The sequence below is a fragment of the Pyrus communis genome, chromosome 9 (assembly GCF_963583255.1).
Source record: "Pyrus communis chromosome 9, drPyrComm1.1, whole genome shotgun sequence".
In the NCBI taxonomy this organism is placed as follows: domain Eukaryota; kingdom Viridiplantae; phylum Streptophyta; class Magnoliopsida; order Rosales; family Rosaceae; genus Pyrus; species Pyrus communis.
Window position 1 is genome coordinate 12,784,465 of NC_084811.1, and position 18,585 is coordinate 12,803,049.

Sequence of the window (18,585 nt, forward strand, 5' to 3'; positions counted from 1 at the left end):
AGCTTTCCAACCATATAAGGCTCATTCTCTAATTCATTCTGAGTTGTCTGCAACTTGCTTCTAAAGTCAGCTGACCTGCACAGGCAGTTTTGACGAATTTGTTACTTAAAATTCCACTTGTGTTATTTTTCTTTTATTTGCTTGACAAATCCTACAAAACACAAAAACAAAGTAAATAGCTCAAAAATAAAAGGAACTAACTAAGAAAAGACAAGTGAATTTGATGTAAAATTTATATAAATATGAGCTTATCAATACTCTAGCATCAAATTCATGCATGCAAATTAAGTGTCGACCCCCAACCCACATACATAAACAAGTTTTAATAACTTAGATAAGCAAATCACAAAGGAATGGAATAGGGGATACACGGCAAGGTTTTAGGGACTTCTAGAAGGATAGGTGCGGCACACTTGTAGGAGGAAGATAGGGTGTTCTAGAAAGAGTATTTAGGGCAGATTCCTAAACCTAAAGGGACAAGAACACACGGCATAGGTATGAAGGAAGGATTACAACTTCTAAACCTACAAGGAATGGCCTACATGCGGCATACAAAGGGATTAGGCTTCTAGAATCTGAATTAGGTGTTTAAATGTATAACTAATCCCTTCTAATTAGCTAGATTTAAGGCACCACCTGATTTGGATACGATAAGATAGGATAATGTTAGATTTAGGAAAGGATAAGGTTGGTTAGGATAGGATAAGATAAGGTTGGATAAGGTTCCTTATTTCTTGCTATTTCCTTATCTTCTTTGCATTTGAACTTCTTCCTCCAGATTTGTAGCCTTTCCTAGCCCCTCTTGACTTCAATTTCGTCCATCTATTTTGCTCCATAGTTAAGCTATCCAATGCATAACCAAAACTGCTCCAAATAGCTTCAAAATGCACTTTCTTGCTCCTTTTTCCATTAGGACATAAAAACATACGAAAATAGCTTAAAAGACTAAAATAAATATTAATTAACTAACTAAATGCAAGGAAACAACATAACTAAGTAGCATAAATATGCTCCTATCAAATTCCCCCACACTTAGCTTTTGCTAGTCCTTGAGCAAAACAAAATAAACAAAGCAAACAAAACACAATCTAAACCTTCCAACAATTGCCTCAGGGATTTCCAATGCAACATGACAAATTAAAGATCACCACTCACATAGATTTTAGTTATCCCTACCCTCGAGCATATACTTAGCCATAGTCACCACTCACTAGCTTGCATTTAATTAATTAAAACATGATTTCGAATGTAGTAACATGCCTTAGAGAATCCCTTAATTCCCCACCGGATATACTCTCTATTTTCACACAGATTTTCTGACTACACTCCCTACACTAGGTATATGTGAGAAGATTGATGTAAACATGTAGACTAATACTCACATATGTATAATCAAACAAGGCACTTTCTCGAATTATTAACATTATATGTATGATCTCAAGAATGGAATGCCACTACTTAGACACGATAACCAGTGATACCATTGCTCAAACCAATTTTAAACTCCACATATTGAAACACATAACAATCAAGATTGAAGTCAAAGGGTTTGTAACGGGCCTAAGGTATTGGCTAACAAAGAAAGGTAAGGATAAACAAAAGTTCTTAAAGCAATAGTAAGCAAAGTAATGAAAGAAACACTTAGAATTCACTTTTGAATGGAAAAATCAACTTTGAACACCAAGGGAAGATTCACACAAAACTTAGGGCCATATTCAAACTTTTTGCACCCTTTCTTCAACATTCAACACTTGTGAGTTCATTCTCACTTATTTTCAACTCCTTTTCTTTCTTTTCTTCTTCTTTTTCTTCTTTTTCACGTTATTTTCTCTTTTTTTTTTCTTTTTTTTTCTTCGTGCCCCTCTTCTTCTTTTGGCACACTAACACAACTTTATAGGTTTCCTAGCGAAAATCGTAGATCAAAAGGAATTCCCACTAAGTCATGCTTTCCTATCCTTTAAGAACAAGGGTATGGATAGTCCTAATCTAGGCTAGGTAATTATTATGTGGTTAACAAAGAAAATTGGCCAAATAAGGCTCAAAGGCGTTAAACCTGCAATACATATGCAAAGGGGTAAGGCTTTTTGGCTCTGGTTTAACTAAACAACTTCATCTTATTATTTGTTATGCTAATCAATTTTATGCTTTGAATGAAATGGGCATGAGTTCTAGTATTTGGAACTATAGTGATGAAACGCATTCTAAGTAGTAACCAAGCAAAGAATGATGAGATCATGCAACGACTTCAAAAAACAAGAACATCAAAATTAATAACTCTCCAAATAAAGTTTAGGCTCAAGTCTCTTAGGGTTGTAGCGTTAGTTTGAGTTTCTTCCTTCAAGCATGTTACAAAAATTGATTTTTTTTTTCCTTTTTGTGATTACATGTGAATTTGTAAACGACAACTACAACTAAGCATAAACCAAAGAGCATATCAAACTTCCATCCATGTTTGTAACTTTCTTTAATAGTCATGCAATTAAAAACCAAATCCTCATCATTGTGTTGGAAGGTACCCTAAGACAAACAAACAAAAAAACAAAAATGACTCTAAAAACAACTCTTTTTGGGTTTTTGAAACACTCTTTTTTGATATTTTTTTTACAAATTTTCGGATTTTCTATTTAAGACACATAAAAACACTTCAAAACACACTAAAAACACTTAAAAACAGTGAATAACAACTTAGAAGTGAAAGGTGATAAAATCGCACGAATTTTCATGAAAAACACTTTATTTACCCCCCCCCCCCCACACACACACACTTAAACCAAACATTGTCCTCAATGTTTTATGCATAGACTCATAAACAAACAACCAAATAACACAACTAACAAACACGACAAACATGGCAAAGTAAAAGCAATAAAGAGTAGGGTTTAGGAACGCAAATCTGGTTATGGAGTGTTGGAGCTTCCTAGTTCTTCTTTATTTGCATAGGTTGCATCCTAAGAAGCGTTTTCATTAACATCTTCCAGCCGAACGATCCTTCCTCTTAAGCTTCATTGGGGCCCACGGCTTGGAAGCTTGCACCATCCACGACATGCTCTTCAAAGTTCTCATAGTATGGCTTCAAACGATGTTCGTTCACTTTGAACTATTGCCCTGTCTTTAAACTTTGAATTTGGACTGCACCATAAGGAAATACATTAGCAACAACAAACGACCCAATCCATTTAGAACGTAACTTACCTGGAAACAAGCGAAGGCGGGAATTGAAGAGTAGCACTTTCTGCCCTAGAACAAATGTCTTGCTACGAATCATCTTGTCATGGAATGCCTTTGACTTCTCCTTGTAAATCAAAGCTTCTCGTATGCTTCATGCCTTATCTCCTCAAGCTTGTTCAATTGAAGCTTCCTATGGATTCCAACGGCATCAATGTCCATGTTGAACGTTTTGACGGCCCAATGTGCTTTGTGCTCCAATTCAACGGGAAGATGACATGGTTTCCCATAGATGAGCTGAAATGGGGACATTCCAATTAGTGTTTTTTAGACCGTACGATATGCCCACAATGCATCATTCAAATGCAAGCTCCAATCCTTCCCGTTTGGCCCAACGGTCTTCTCCAAAATCTACTTGATTTCCCGATTAGAAACCTCGGCTTGCCCACTTGTTTGAGGATGATAAGGTGTTGCCACCTTATGTGTGACGTTATATTTCTTGAGCAAAGCTTCAATGGTTCAATTGCAAAAATGGGACCCTCCATCACTTATAAGAACTCTTGGCATTCCAAATCTAGCAAATATGTTAGTTTTGACAAAATCTGCAACCACTTTGGAATCATTAGTACGGGTGGCTTTTGCTTCCACCCATTTCGACACATAATCCACCGCAAGTAAAATATAAAGGAAACCATGAGATGAAGGAAAATGACCCATAAAATCAATACCCTAAATATCAAAAATTTCGACACCATAGATAGGTGTCTACGGCATTTGGTCTTTTGGACCTATATTTCCAGTTCTTTGGCACATGTTACACAAAAAGTTCTAGCATCCTTAAATATAGTAGGCCAATAAAAACCACATTCAAGTACTTTACGTGCCATCCTTTGAGTGCCAAAGTGACCTCCACATGCATAAGTGTGACAAAACGTTATAATTGAATTAAACTCCGATTCATGCACACACCTACGAATGATTTGATCCGCGCAATATTTCCACAAATAAGGATCATCCCATACATAAAACCAAGCCTCCCTTTTAAGTTTATCACGTTGGTGTTTATTTAGGTTGCTTGGAATTTGTTTAGACACCAAATAATTCACTAAATCGGCATACCATGGCTCACTTACCTCAATGGACATCAACTGCTCATCTAGGAATGTCTCTAGGATAGGCACGGCCTCTTCTTCATGCACCATATGGCTCAAGTGGTCAGCCACCACGTTTTCACTTCCTTTCTTGTCCCGGATTTCTATATCGAACTCTTGAAGTAGAAGCATCCAACGAAAAAGCCTTGGTTTGGCCTCCTTTTTGGTGAGTAAGTACTTCAACGCTGCATGTTCAGTGTAAATTATAACCTTAGTACCAAGTAAATAAGAACGAAATTTATCTAAAGCAAAAACAACATCAAGAAGTTCTTTTTCCGTTGTGGAGTAGTTCAATTGGGTATCATTCAAGGTCCGGGATGCATAATAGATGACATGTGGCTATTTGTTCTTCCTTTGGCCTAAAACAGCTCCTAATGCATAATTCGAGGCATCGCACATAAGCTCAAAAGGAAGGCTCCAATTTGGTGGAACAATGATGGGGGCCGAAGTGAGCATCTCCTTAAGGTGTTTGAAGGCCTTCTCACACTCCTCATCGAACTTGAATGGTACATCATTTTGGAGAAGTCGCCAAAGGGGGTTGGAAATCTTTGAAAAGTCCTTGATTAATCGCCTATAGAATCCTGCATGTCCCAGGAAAGAACGAACCTCTCTAACCGAAGTAGGAGAGGGTAAGTAGCGTACAAGATCTATTTTTGATTTATCAACCTCAATCCCTTTTGCCGAAATTATATGCCCTAAAACTATGCCTTGTTTTACCATGAAATGACATTTTTCCCAATTTAAAACAAAGTTAGTTTCAATGCATCGTTCCAAGATTAAAGTGAGATTATGTAAACAATCATCAAATAATCACCAAATACACTAAAATCATCCATGAAAACTTCAATAATCTTCTCCACAAAATCTGAAAATATACTTACCATGCATCTTTGAAAGGTGGCAGGTGCATTGCATAAACTGAATGGCACGCGGCGATAAGCAAAAGTACCAAAGGGACACGCGAAAGTGGTCTTTTCTTGGTTATCCAGAGCTATGACAATCTGATTATATCCCAAATACCCATCAAGAAAACAATAAAAAGAGTGACCGGCTAACCTTTCAAGCATTTGATCAATTAACGGCAAAGGGAAGTGGTCCTTCCTTGTGGTGGCGTTGAGCTTTCTATAATCTATGCAAACTCTCCAACCTGTTTGGATACGTGTATGCACAAGCTCATTCTCGGCATTCTTCACCACCGTCACTCCAGATTTCTTTGGCACAACTTGAACTGGTGAAACCCAACGGCTATCCGAGATAGGATAAATCACTCCACAATCAAGTAATTTGATAACCTCTTTCTTCACAACTTCCATCATTAGAGGGTTGAGTCGACGTTGAGCCTCTTGAGTTGGTTTAGCTTCCTCCTCTAGAAGTATGCGATGCATGCATATTGTAGGGCTAATTCCCTTAATATCGGCCAAGGTCCATCCTATGGCTGTTTTGTGCTCTTTCAACACTCGAACCAATTTCTCCTCCTCCATTGCCGTGAGTGATTGAGAAACAATGACGGGCAACGTTTCTTTGTCTCCCAAATAGACATACTTCAAGTGACTTGGCAATGGTTTAAGTTCAAGAACGGGTGCCTGAATCACTGAAGGTAATAACTTGTTAGTAGAAACGAGCATTGAAATTGGGTTTAAGGGCTTACTTTGATATTGTGGTGATGATTCAAGTGCAACCACCATCTCACCAACTTCATCATCATGCACAGCCAGGTTGGGTGTTAAACCCAATCCTTCAGCAATTGTTGTTTCAAGTGGGTCTCTGTCCAACGAATCAACTTGTGCCAATGAATCAAATATATCAATAGAGAAACAAGAATGATCATCTTTAGGATATTTAATATTTTAGAAAGATTGAAATCAATAACTTCCCCATCAAATTCCATCGTTAAAGTCCCTTTGAACACATCAATCTTGGTGCGGGCTGTTTTCATGAACGGTCTCCCAAGTAGGATCGGCAATGGTGTAGAATGGGTTGAATCTTCCATGTCAAGCATGTAAAAGTCCGCCAGAAAGATCAAATTGTTAACCTACACCAAAACATCTTCCAAAACTCCTTTTGGATAAGCATTAGAACGATCGGCCAATTGAATAATCACACCATCGTTTTTAAGCTCTCCTAAATTCAAAGATGCATAAATTGAGTAAGGCATGACATTAATTGAAGCTCCTAAGTCTAGCATAGCATGTTCAACCTTAGTATTTCCAATAACACAACAAGGAATTATAAAACTACCCGGATCTTTGCATTTAGGTGGTAGTTTTCTTTGTAACACTGTCGAAACATTCTCACTTACCTGGACCACCTCTTTGTTCAAAATCCTCTTCCTTGTTGTGCAAAGCTCTTTCAAGAATTTAGCGTACTTAGGAACTTGCTTGATTGCATCAAGGAGCGGAATATTGACTTGAACTTTCCTAAAGGTTTCCATAATGTCCTTCTCATTCTCTTCTTTCTTTGATTGCCTAAATCTAGTAGGAAAGGACACATTTAGTGGAATAGAACTTGACAAAGTCGAATTTGGACTTACCTTGGTGATGTTGGATGGTTTTGGGACAATAGGTGGCTGCGGCAAGGTTTGTTCCACCCTTGCCGTGGCTTTTGCTCCTTGTTCATCCTCTTCTTGCAGCAGCGTGTCCTCTTCTTGGCTTGTTTTGGATGGTTTTGGGGTGGTTCCAATCTCCTTACCACTTCTCAACGTGATTGCCTTGGTAGTTTCAAAACCTCCCTTCGGATTGACGATTGTTGAACTAGGCAATTTACCTTCCTCTCTAAATTGGCCCATGAATTCCGCCATTTGCCCTATTTGTTTCTTCAATTCTCCCATCTCCTTTGCTTGATTTTGATAGCCCTGCGACAAGGTAGTTAGTAATTGAAGAACATTATCATTATTCATTGACAAACTTAAATTTGGTTGAGTAGGTTGAGATTGTGGGAATGGTTTTTGATATATCCCAGGGGGTGGTCGAAATCCTCCTCTATTGCCTTCAGTTTGGGGTTGTTGAGGCTCCCTCCACTTGAAATTTGGGTGATCTCTCCATCCCGGATTGTATGTATTTGAGTATGGATCATTCCTTTGTGGATTTTGGCCTTGATAAACTATGGCATTGGTGTTTTCCCATCCTCCATTCTCTATCAATTGAGGACATTGATCATTGAGGTGCCCTTGCATAGAGCACATGCCACACACACTTAGTGTACTTCCTTGCACTTTGGATCCTTTAACAACCTGAGACACAAGCAAAGGGAGATTAGCTAATTGAGATTGAATTTTAGAAATTGCACTTACCGCATTCACTTGTTGTTGCTGTGGGGGGTCTCTTTGTCCAACACCTTCATATTGTTGTGCATTCAAGGCTCGATTTGCAATTAAAACCTTGGCAGCCACGGGTGTTTTGTCAACCAAAAAACCTCCCGCCGAGGCATCTAGCATTTGTCTCTCAATTGGAAGGAGTCCTTCGTAGAAATATTGAATTAGAAGCTCTTCCTTCATTTGGTGTTGAGGGCATGATGCAACTAGAGTCTTAAAACGTTCTTAATACGTTGGAAAAGACTCCCCTTGATTTTGTTGAATGCCACTAATTTTCTTCCTCAAAAGAATCACTCTTGAAGTTGGGAAGAATTTCTCTAAGAATACCCGCTTCATGCTTTCCCAAGAAGTGACAGTTCCAGATGCCAATTCGTATAGCCAATCTTTAGCCTTTTCCAAAAGAGAAAATGGAAAGGCCTTCATCTTCAAAATGTTCCCATCGACATTGATGGGTGTCATGCTTGAACATACCACTTCAAACTCTTTAAGATGCTTGTTTGGATCTTCCATGGACAGCCCATGGTATTTGGGAATGTGATGCAACAAGCTAGACTTCAATTCGAACTCATCCGTCTTGCCTTGGGCGACCATAGAATATTGAATGCATAAAGGCACGGCATTGTCTAGTCCCGAGGCCGAAAGTTCTTTGATTGTTCGATTGTCCGCCGCCATGCTTTCTTCTTCTTTAAATTCAGATTCAGAATCTGAACTTAAACTAGGTGGATTAGGTTCTGGTTGCTTCCTCTTTCTTCTCAAAGTTTGTTCAAAATCATCGTCAAAATCCAATATGTTTGCACGAATAGGTTGAGAACGACGAGTCATAAACTAGTACCTGAAACAAAGAATAAAAACAAATCAACAACCAATTTAAAAGGCACAACAAACTTAAACAAAAAGACACAAAGACACAAATTAGACACTTTGACACAACACAAACAAAAGGGATTAGCAAGTTTGCTAATCCCCAGCAACGGCGCCAAAATTTGATGTGAAAATTAACTTGACACACAAATTAAACCCTATTTGTGACAATTGTAGTAGATATGTAAGTAAGGATCGTTCTAGACCGGGGATTAACTAGGGATGCTAATCAATACAAATAAGACTCAAAAACACTAAACTAGACTCTATAGACTCAAAATTAACTTAAGACACTTAAAACAGCAACCAACAATCAAAAAGACTCAATTCTAGACCTAACAAGTGATTTGGACGAAAATAGGACTTAACTTGACTCAAAAGACTCAAAGAAAACATATTTTAACTCAAATAATAAGACTAAATGAAAAGGGGATTGTTTTTGACGAATTTAAGACTTAAAACAAAAACTTTGAATAAAACACTTTGTAAAAACGAATTTGGGTGAATTAAATGGGTGAAAGGCTAGTTAGAGGGTCCTTCTCCACACATGATATATGCATACAAACCAATTTCCAGTTATTATTCCTTTAGACTATGAATGACAACGCCCTAAGTTAGTTGCATCGCACAACTAACCATCAGATTTTCCTTATTTCATTGAATTGAATGAATACGCATTACAACCAAATTATCTTTTTCAAGTCCTTTATATGAAACGCATAATAAAGATTTATATCAAAAGTCATTAAGTTTTGTGAAAACCATAAGCATTGACAAGGCATTTATCACTATGAAACGCATGAGACTCATACCAAGGATTTACTTAATGCGATTGTGACTAGCAACCTCCACTACTTGTGAATATAAGTGAATAACTATTACGGGAGACTCCCTTATACTCTAGCATCAAATTCATGCATGCAAATTAAGTGTCGACCCCCAACCTACATACATAAACAAGTTTTAATAACTTAGATAAGCAAATCACATTCATGCCTTAAGAAACAATAACTAGACGTAATCAATTCATATAAAACATATAATCATGGCTTCGAATTCACCTCTAACTAAAAAGAAATTAGTTCCACATGTTCATCATAATTGAAAACCAAATTAACATAAACATTGAACTAAAACTAAGGATATAATACACCTAGAAACACTCCACACTCCAATGGCATGCACGGCACTCCCTTGGATGGCAGATTGCACAAGTTTTCTTCTCCTTCCTTCCTTGCTTACGGCACTAGGGTGATGTGGTGTGAATTATGGTGTTTGATGGATGAAAGTATGAATGAATGAATGAGTGAATGGATGATTTGAATGGTGTGGCATAGGGTTGTATTTATAGGCTAATTTATGCACAATTTCTTAAGAAAAAGGATTGCACAATCCAATGGGAAAAGGGTTAAGTCTTGGCAGAAACCAAAAGGGAATGGAATAGGGGATACATGGCAAGGTTTTAGGGACTTCTAGAAGGATAGGTGCGGCACACATGTAGGAGGAAGATAGGGTGTTCTAGAAAGAGTATTTAGGGCAGATTCCTAAACCTAAAGGGACAAGAACACATGGCATAGGTACAGAGGAAGGATTACAACTCCTAAACCTACAAGGAATGGCCTACATGCGGCATACAAAGGGATTATGCTTCTAGAATATGAATTAGGTGTTTAAATGTATAACTAATCCCTTCCAATTAGCTAGATTTAAGGCACAACCTGATTTGGATAGGATAAGATAGGATAATGTTATAGTTAGGAAAGGATAAGGTTGGTTAGGATAGGATAAGATAAGGTTGGATAAGGTTCCTTATTTCTTGCTATTTCCTTATCTTCTTTGCATTTGAACTTCTTCCTCCAGATTTGTAGCCTTTCCTAGCCCCTCTTGACTTCAATTTCGTCCATCCATTTTGCGTAATAGTTAAGCTATCCAATCCATGCCCAAAACTGCTCCAAATAGCTTCAAAATGTACTTTCTTGCTCCTTTTGCCATTAGGACCTAAAAACATACGAAAATAGCTTAAAAGACTAAAATAAATAGTAATTAACTAACTAAATGCAAGGAAACAACATAACTAAGTAGCATAAATATGCTCCTATCAACTTCTGGCATGCTTAGCTTGACTGCCATGTTCATTACCTTTCTGCGCGCCTCCTCTCGCTGAATAGTAGCACAAACACTAGAGAATGAGGGCATATCAAGGTTCATCAGAATGTGACTTCGAAAGTCTTCGAACTCAGAACTGAGGCTTGCCAAAAGCTGGAAGATTTTGTCTTCCTCAGCCTTCTTTATTAGCATCATAGCATCAATGGTGTGGGGACGATAGACATTCAATTCGTTCCACATGGTTATTAGCTTTCCAAGATGTTGCACAATGGGTTGTCTTTTGATGTGATATAAATTAGCACACAAATTAAACCCTCTTTTATATGGTTGTAGTATATGAAAGTAGGGATCGTTCTAGGCCGGAGATTAGGAAGGACTGCTAATCTACTCAAATTAGACTCAATTACACTAAACTAGACTCTAATCACTTAAAACAAACTAGAATGACTCAAAACAGCACAAAACAAACAAATTGACTTAAAACAAGACTAAAGGGTGATTTGGACGAATTCTAACTTATGTTGACTCAAAACACTAAAAAGAAACCAATTTAAACAGATTCTAACTAAAAGACACAAAATATAAAGGGGGAAGTGGTTTTTGATGAATTTAAAGTAAAAGCAAACAGATTTAAAAACTCTATACAACTTTGGACAAAATTGGGAGTTTTAATGGGTGAATGGCTAGCTAGAGGGTTTATCTCCACACATGACACATATGCATACAAATCGATTTCCAGTTATTATTCCTATAAGTCATGAATGACAATGCCCCAAGTTAACTGTAAACTGCACAAATTAACCATCAAATTTTCCTAATTTCATTGAATTGGACTCAGCTACGCAATCAAATTATTCTTATCAAGTTCCTTATATGAACTGCATGATAGAGATACATAGCAAAGATCATTAAGTTCTATGAAAACCATAAGCATTGACATGACATTCGTAACTATGAACTGCATGATACTCCTGCCATGGATTTACTTAACGCGATTGTGACTAGCAGCCTCCACTACTTATAAATATAAGTTCATAACTATTGGGTGAAATTCCCTTATATTCTAGGATCAAATTCATGTATGCAAACTAAGTATGCATCCTTAATCAACATACAAGAATAAGTTATCAATCAAATAGATAAGTAAATCGCATGTTTTACGAAACAGTAATTGGAGGAAATCAATTCATATCAAACATATGTCCATGGCTTTGAATCCATCTCTAGCTAAAACGAGTTTAGTTCCTCATGTTCGCACTTAAACAAAGATAACTTAAATTAAACATTGAAAGCAAAAGATAGAATACACCTAAGAACGTTCTAGCAATCCAAGCTTGAATGGCAAGGCACAGCTCCAAGGGTCTCCTCTCCTTTCTCCTTGCTAGGTTGCGGCACAAGAGAGATTTGTGTGTATGATGGATGTGTGGTGTGAATTGTGGTGAGAGATGGGTGCTTTATGATTGCTGCGGCATAAGGTATTTATAGGGAGAAGGGAAGGCATGGCAAAGGCTAAGAATGAGGGGAATTAGGACTCCAAATCAACAAGGAAAAAAGACACTTCTCATTCAGATTCTAGGGATGAAATGGAATGGTCCTTGCGGCAGGAAACATGGCTTCTAGAAGGGGTGGATGCGGCATAGATTTAGGGATATTGTTTTGGCTTCTAGAAACCTGATTTGTAGGTATCCTAATGTCATTTAGATTCCTCCTTGCAATTGGAATTAAGGTGGGATAAGATTAGGATAGAATAAGATAAGATAAGATTAGATAATGTTTGGATAAGATAAGGTAGTTTGGATAATGTTTTCGTCTTCTTAGGTGATTCCTTATCTTCCAAGTCTTGACTTAATTTCTTCAACTCTTGAGCACATTCCTAGCCTCTTTTGATCTTCAAGAACGTCCATCCACCTTGCTTCATGCATGTGCTATCCATTCAAAGCCCAAAACTGCTCTAAAATGCTCCAAATTACACTTTCTTACCAACTTTGCCATTTGAACCTGAAAACACACGAAAATAGTCTAAAACACTCTAATAAGTAGAAATTAGCTATGTAAATGCAAGAAAACAAGCTAACTAAGTCGCATAAATATGCTCCTATCATCCTTCTTGTTGCAAGCCAAAAATATCTCTCTTCAATTGGAAAACACAAGTTGAGTTGTTCTGGTTTCCATACATTTCTTTGAGATTCTTCCAAAGATGCATGGATGACTCAGCATAACTGAAAAACTCATCAATTTTTCGCTCCATTGAATTGAGCAGCCAAGACATAACTAGCTGGTCCTTGCACAACCAAGCATCATAGCTTGAATAAGAGATCTCAAGCATTGGAATGGCCACATTAACATAGCCGAGTTTAGATCTTCCCCCTAGAGCTAATGTAACAGCCTTTCCCAAGCAAGATAATTAAACTCGTTTAAAAGAACTGAACTAAGATGTTGGTTTGGGTAGACATCAACATCAGAAAAAGATGAAGGTGGAGAAATGTGGGAACTTTCTCCTTCAAGATTTATAGAGCTTTGTTCATCCATAGTTGTGGGTTGAAAAACAGCTCAAAGAACAATCAGAAAAGTATACAGAAACAGGCCTGTTAGGGTAACTGCTTTGATACCATGTTGTAATTGAGAGTTTCAATATTCATTCAAATCATAATTTGTACAAGAGTACTAATTAGTATATATGTACAAGAAGAAAGGAACATACTCCTATGTCCCCATGATTTACGCCTAGTCCTAGTCAGCTAATTACAATCCCTTGAATAAGGACAAAAGGTAACCAGCTAATTATAATCATAATAATACAAGAAAGATGACCCTAGAAACCAGCTATAGATTGAAGGAACGCTGGAGCAATGCCCTAGGAACAAAGGCTATCATATTGCACAATGGATATAAGCCTATGAGATTGCACAGTGGGTATAAGCCTTAACCTTAGTTGACTTTCTTCTTCCAATAATCCTAAACATATCTTCTATCGGCTCCTTCTTCTATGTCTTCTTCTTCATCTTTGTCGAGCCTCGCAACAACCATTGTTGGATGATTGGAAGAGTCGCTATGGAGAAAGAAGATGAGAATGCAGAGTAAGAAAACAAGCAGGGTTGGGTTTCAATGGATTTTAGCCTAAAAATTGTTCACGTAGACATCGCGTGGCAGAGTAATTGGATGGAAAGTTGGAAAATCTAATTGACTAATTTTACAAGTCCTAGAGGGTAATTAATTAAAGTTCAGGGTGTAAATTAATATCTCCTTACAAGTTTAGGGATAAATTGGTTAATACCTTATAAAAAATAACTTGAAATGAAAGCAATGTTTTATCCTTTTTATGGGATCTTGCCATAAAAAAAAAGGGTTTGCTTATTTTTGTTGAAATTTTCTTTAGTTTCTCAAAATTATTTATTTTTATTTTTACAAATGACATTATTAGTGAGTTAAATTGTTAAATATTAGGAGAAGGGAGGATAGAACTCACCTAAACGCATAAACAATATTACTTTATGTCAATGTGTTAAAGCATCATATGCTCTGAAATTTATTCTTTTAAATTTATTTTCAGAATAAAATAGAAAACTAAAACTTCAAAGTTGAAAATTACAATAATATGGTAATTGTAAGGTCGTATTTCATTAAACAAGGAAGATTTTATACCTTATCAGATGAGTCAAATCACGAATATTTTCACTCAAAATTTTATTTTGATATGCATAAAAATTAATAACATGAAAATAAGAAAAGAAAAGAAAATTTAAAATAACCGAAAACAAAAAGAAGAAAGGAAATTATAAACAGTCTTAAAATTACTCATCAATCATCATATTTAGTGTAAATAATATCTTTTATTAAAAAAAATAAGGATAAAACCGTAATCACACTCTCAACTCGATAAACAGAGCTGATGGTAATTTTGTTGGATGGGAGAGACATTGGAAGTCCAGACAAGAAAATCTGAAAGTAGCAGTTTTCAGTCTTTTTCTCCTCCATTAATGGAGGGAAGAACGTTTGTATAAACTCTCTTTCACATCACCACCTTCTACTTCTGCCGCCATTTCATCAGATTCTCTGTTTCCTCCTCTGTTTCTCGTTATGGAGGAAAAGTAAAGCGCTTTTTCCGAGTCACCCCCAGTGACTCAGACGGTGGGTATGTCCATGGTGGCCGCGGCATACCTGTTTTGGAAACAACCCAAGTGACAGATATTGCAGCAGCAGCGAGTGTTGGGAGTGGTCATTTCTCTGGGAAGAAGAAGAGAGGGAGGCCCAGAAAGTATGATGCAGAGGGAAATTTGAGGCCGGGGTACAATAGTAGTAATGACAAAACTAAGGGTGGCGCTGCCCCACCGCCGCCGCCCGGGTTTTATCTTTCATCCCCTCCGTCCTCTGAGTTTTCATCTTCTTCCAGAAAAGGAAGGGGGAGGCCTTCTGGATCCGGCCACTGGCAGATTTTTGCTTCTGTGGGTAAGTTATCAATAGGAAGGACTAGCAGTACTACAAAGTTTGAAGCTATTTTTTTATTTTTTATTATTTTATCTTTTTTGGTTCTCTGTGTTTGTTTGTTTGGTTACCGAGAAAATGCTGTAAAAAGGAAAGAAAATTTGAGTGGGATTAGGATAATGTGGTTGGTGCTTGGTTTGGTTGATACTCATTTGTGTTTTGTTTTGTTTTTTTTTTTTCTTTTTTCTACATTTTCTGATGTATAATGGAAGACATGAGACAGTGGTATTCTAGAATTCATATAGTTGATACCATTTAGTGGGAAAAGGCTTTGTTGTTGATGTTGTTTCTGATGTATAAAGCTCAACTTATCTACCTAATAGAAGAAGAAAAAGGAACCTTCGTCTATTCTTGTTAAATTATCTTTTGTTTTCTTGTATTTTCTCACCAACCAAACAGACCCTTTCTGGCTAAATAGTTCATTTGGATACTAGGAAAATCAGTCTCACTTATTTTGGCAGGAGAGTTGTTTGCAAACACAGCTGGTGGGGACTTCACACCACGTGCGGTTAATGTTAGCACTTGGGAGGTAAAATTTCCTCTATTCACTCATCCTTAACTGCAAAAATTCCTTCGTGTTCCCGAGTATCCTATACTCTCTGGGATTTTCCGCGGTTTAGATCTTGTGGGTTGCATGAAAAAACTGACAAAAGGGTACATAAAAATTGTGGGAATGCAGGATGTTGCAAGCAAAATATTTTCAATTTCTCAGAAGGGTCGAGGCGTTTGCGTTCTCTCTGCAAATGGAGCTGTTTCTAACGTCACCATTCGCCAACCGGGTTCTTCTGGCGGCATTCTCACCTATGAGGTATAATCTCACATCTCCTTCTGTCAACATCACTTGGCCCCTTTTCTTTTTTGGTTGGAATTGCTTACAAGTAATATGTCTTAGGAATTTTTAACTACAGTTTTGCTGCTTTCTGCTATTTGATGCTGTTTTTTCTGCAACTGTTGTCTTTAAAATGTATGTCATTAGGGTGTTTGATTTGTTTAGCATCCTCTAAAAACATTCAACTTTCTTGCAGGGCCGCTTTGAGTTATTGTCTTTATCTGGGTCATTTACAGTCACTGAGACTGGTGGTGTAAAAGGTAGAACTGGCGGCTTGAGTGTCTCCTTGGCAGGCCCCGACGGTCGCGTTATATGTGGTGGCATTGCTGGTGTGCTAACAGCTGCCAGGCCTATCCAAGTAAATTCCTTTCTATTTGAATTGCGAAACATGTCCTTTTCATTTTCTGACCATAATACCAAACTACCCTGAGTACCCTCAGGGTAGCGGTATTCCAAGTCAATCGCGCGCTGACATACGTTTTAATTTTCCGCCATGGCAACACACGATTGGCTTGGGATAAGCACAAGGGATCATGCATTTTAACTAAAATAATATCAAATGGATACCAGATGCATAAGATCAGGAAGCTTGATGCCAAATGGAAAATAGGTCAGATTGTGGTTGGAAAAGGTTTTGACAAAGTTGTGTTGTTTGTGGTTAGATTGTGGTTGGAAGCTTCATGCCAAATGGATACAAGGCTCATAAGATCAGGAAGCATTATCGTGAGCATACAATAGGTTCCCCAATCTCATCTGCTCCAAATACAGTCACAGCAGCAACAGCGATATCTCAAGCACAGCCTAAAACTGAAACCAGACTGAACTCGACATCCCCTTCACCGGCACAGAGCCATGGAGGAGATGCAGATGAAAGCATGATTCAAATGCACAACACCAATGTTATGTCCACTAATGCGAGCTGAAATGGCGCATCTGTTCCTGGTGTATCTGTAACCGGTGCTTAGAATAAGGTACCTATTATATGTATGCTGCAGAGTGATGAAGCTTCACCGCAGATGGGAAGACACAGCAGGACGTACATCAAACTAATCATTTTTTCATCTTTACTGTTGTAAGATGGAGATTTTAGTGACAGTAGTGGATAGTTTCAGCTTCAGATTGTAGGAAAACAGAAACATTTGCAGCATCTATTTTAGCTTAACATGCTGAGATAATGGTTATCAATTCAGTTCAATTCTAGTAATTCGGATTTCAATTAAATTAAATTACTGTTTGAAGAAATTGGATAACAGTTCAACGTATTGTATCGTACAAGTCTTATTTAGTGGGGTTAGACTAAGAGTAAGGCCAGTTTAGTATTGTTGTTGTTTTTTTCTTTTCTTTTTTTTTTTTTTGACAAAAAATTGCTTCACTTTAAAGTTAAACAGTAAAAAAAAATTTGGTAAAAATAAACTTATTTTAAAAGTAATGACCTTTAGACAACAGCTTCTAAATAACTTGTAGGTTATTTTTAAAGCTGCTTTAATAAAAAAAAACAAAGTTGAGCCTTTAGAATATTTTTAATTTCTGTAATAAGCTTATTATTTTAAAAAATGACATTACTTATACTTCTAAACGCTGCTTTTACATTGTTTTTCATACTCAAAACACTTTTAAAAATACAGTTTATTAAACACTCAACTACTTTATTTTGCAGCTAATTATCATAAGCAATTTATTAAAAAAGCACAGCAATCCCAAATGGCCTTACCTCAAACTGAATTCCGATCTTGTTGAGTCCAAGCCACCAAACGGGAACAAAACAAACTGGCATGCATGCATGCATCAAATCTAAAGTAGAATGCTATACTCATACAACTCCCAAAATCAAAGGCATACAGCTGCTGAAACGGCCAAAGATCTGTTCAAACACAGGAAGGGGAAATAAAAAGAAAAACATAGCACTCACAATAAAATCGAACATTCAAACCACTCGAGCTTCTTCATAACAATGGGAGCAATTTTTGCAATATCTCAATCCTTCTGAAAATGGTTTATAATCTTGGAATAGAAACCCCAATCAGAATGTTCAGTTGTAATTGCAGGTTGGCCAAAAGTGTTGAGAAGTCAATGATATCATCCCTGATATCTTGGCTTAGTTTTAGGAAACTATTTTGTAAATTGTTTATAATTGATTTGTGAATATCTGTAAAACCTAGAATGTAGGATAGGTTACCTATTTGGTTAGATCTCTCTTTGTATAAAGACTCTAAGAAGCAATAGAAGAAATTAATCTTCTGCAAAATATTTGTAGTACGATTTTACATGGTATCGAGAGCTAGGCTGAAACCCTAGTTCCTTCCGCTGCCCTTTGTTCTTTGCTATTTTCACATAGCCTTTTCTGTCGACCTCCATGGCTACCGACGCAAGTTCTGGAAGCAAATTCAATGCTAAGGCTGATGCTTCCAATCCTCTTTTTATTCATCATTCTGACCATCCAGCCATGGTGCTGGTTTCGAAACCCTTGAATGGGGATAACTATTCAACCTGGTCTCGTGCTATGAAGATCTCGCTGAGTGCCAAAAATAAACTTGGCTTTGTTGATGGCACTGTCCTGCAACCTTCTGTCAAGACCAAGCCGGACGATCACGCTTCGTGGCAGAGATGCAACGACATGATCGTTGCGTGGATTATTAATTCTATTGACTCGGATATTGCTGATAGTATCCTATATATGGCTG

The 18,585-nt window shown here is 37.3% G+C and overlaps 1 pseudogene; it reads left to right on the forward strand.

Moving 5' to 3' along the window:
* The first annotated feature begins 13,644 nt into the window (after nt 1–13,644).
* On the forward strand, nt 13,645–16,869 carry LOC137744408 (AT-hook motif nuclear-localized protein 7-like; annotated as a pseudogene).
* The last annotated feature ends 1,716 nt before the right edge of the window (nt 16,870–18,585 follow it).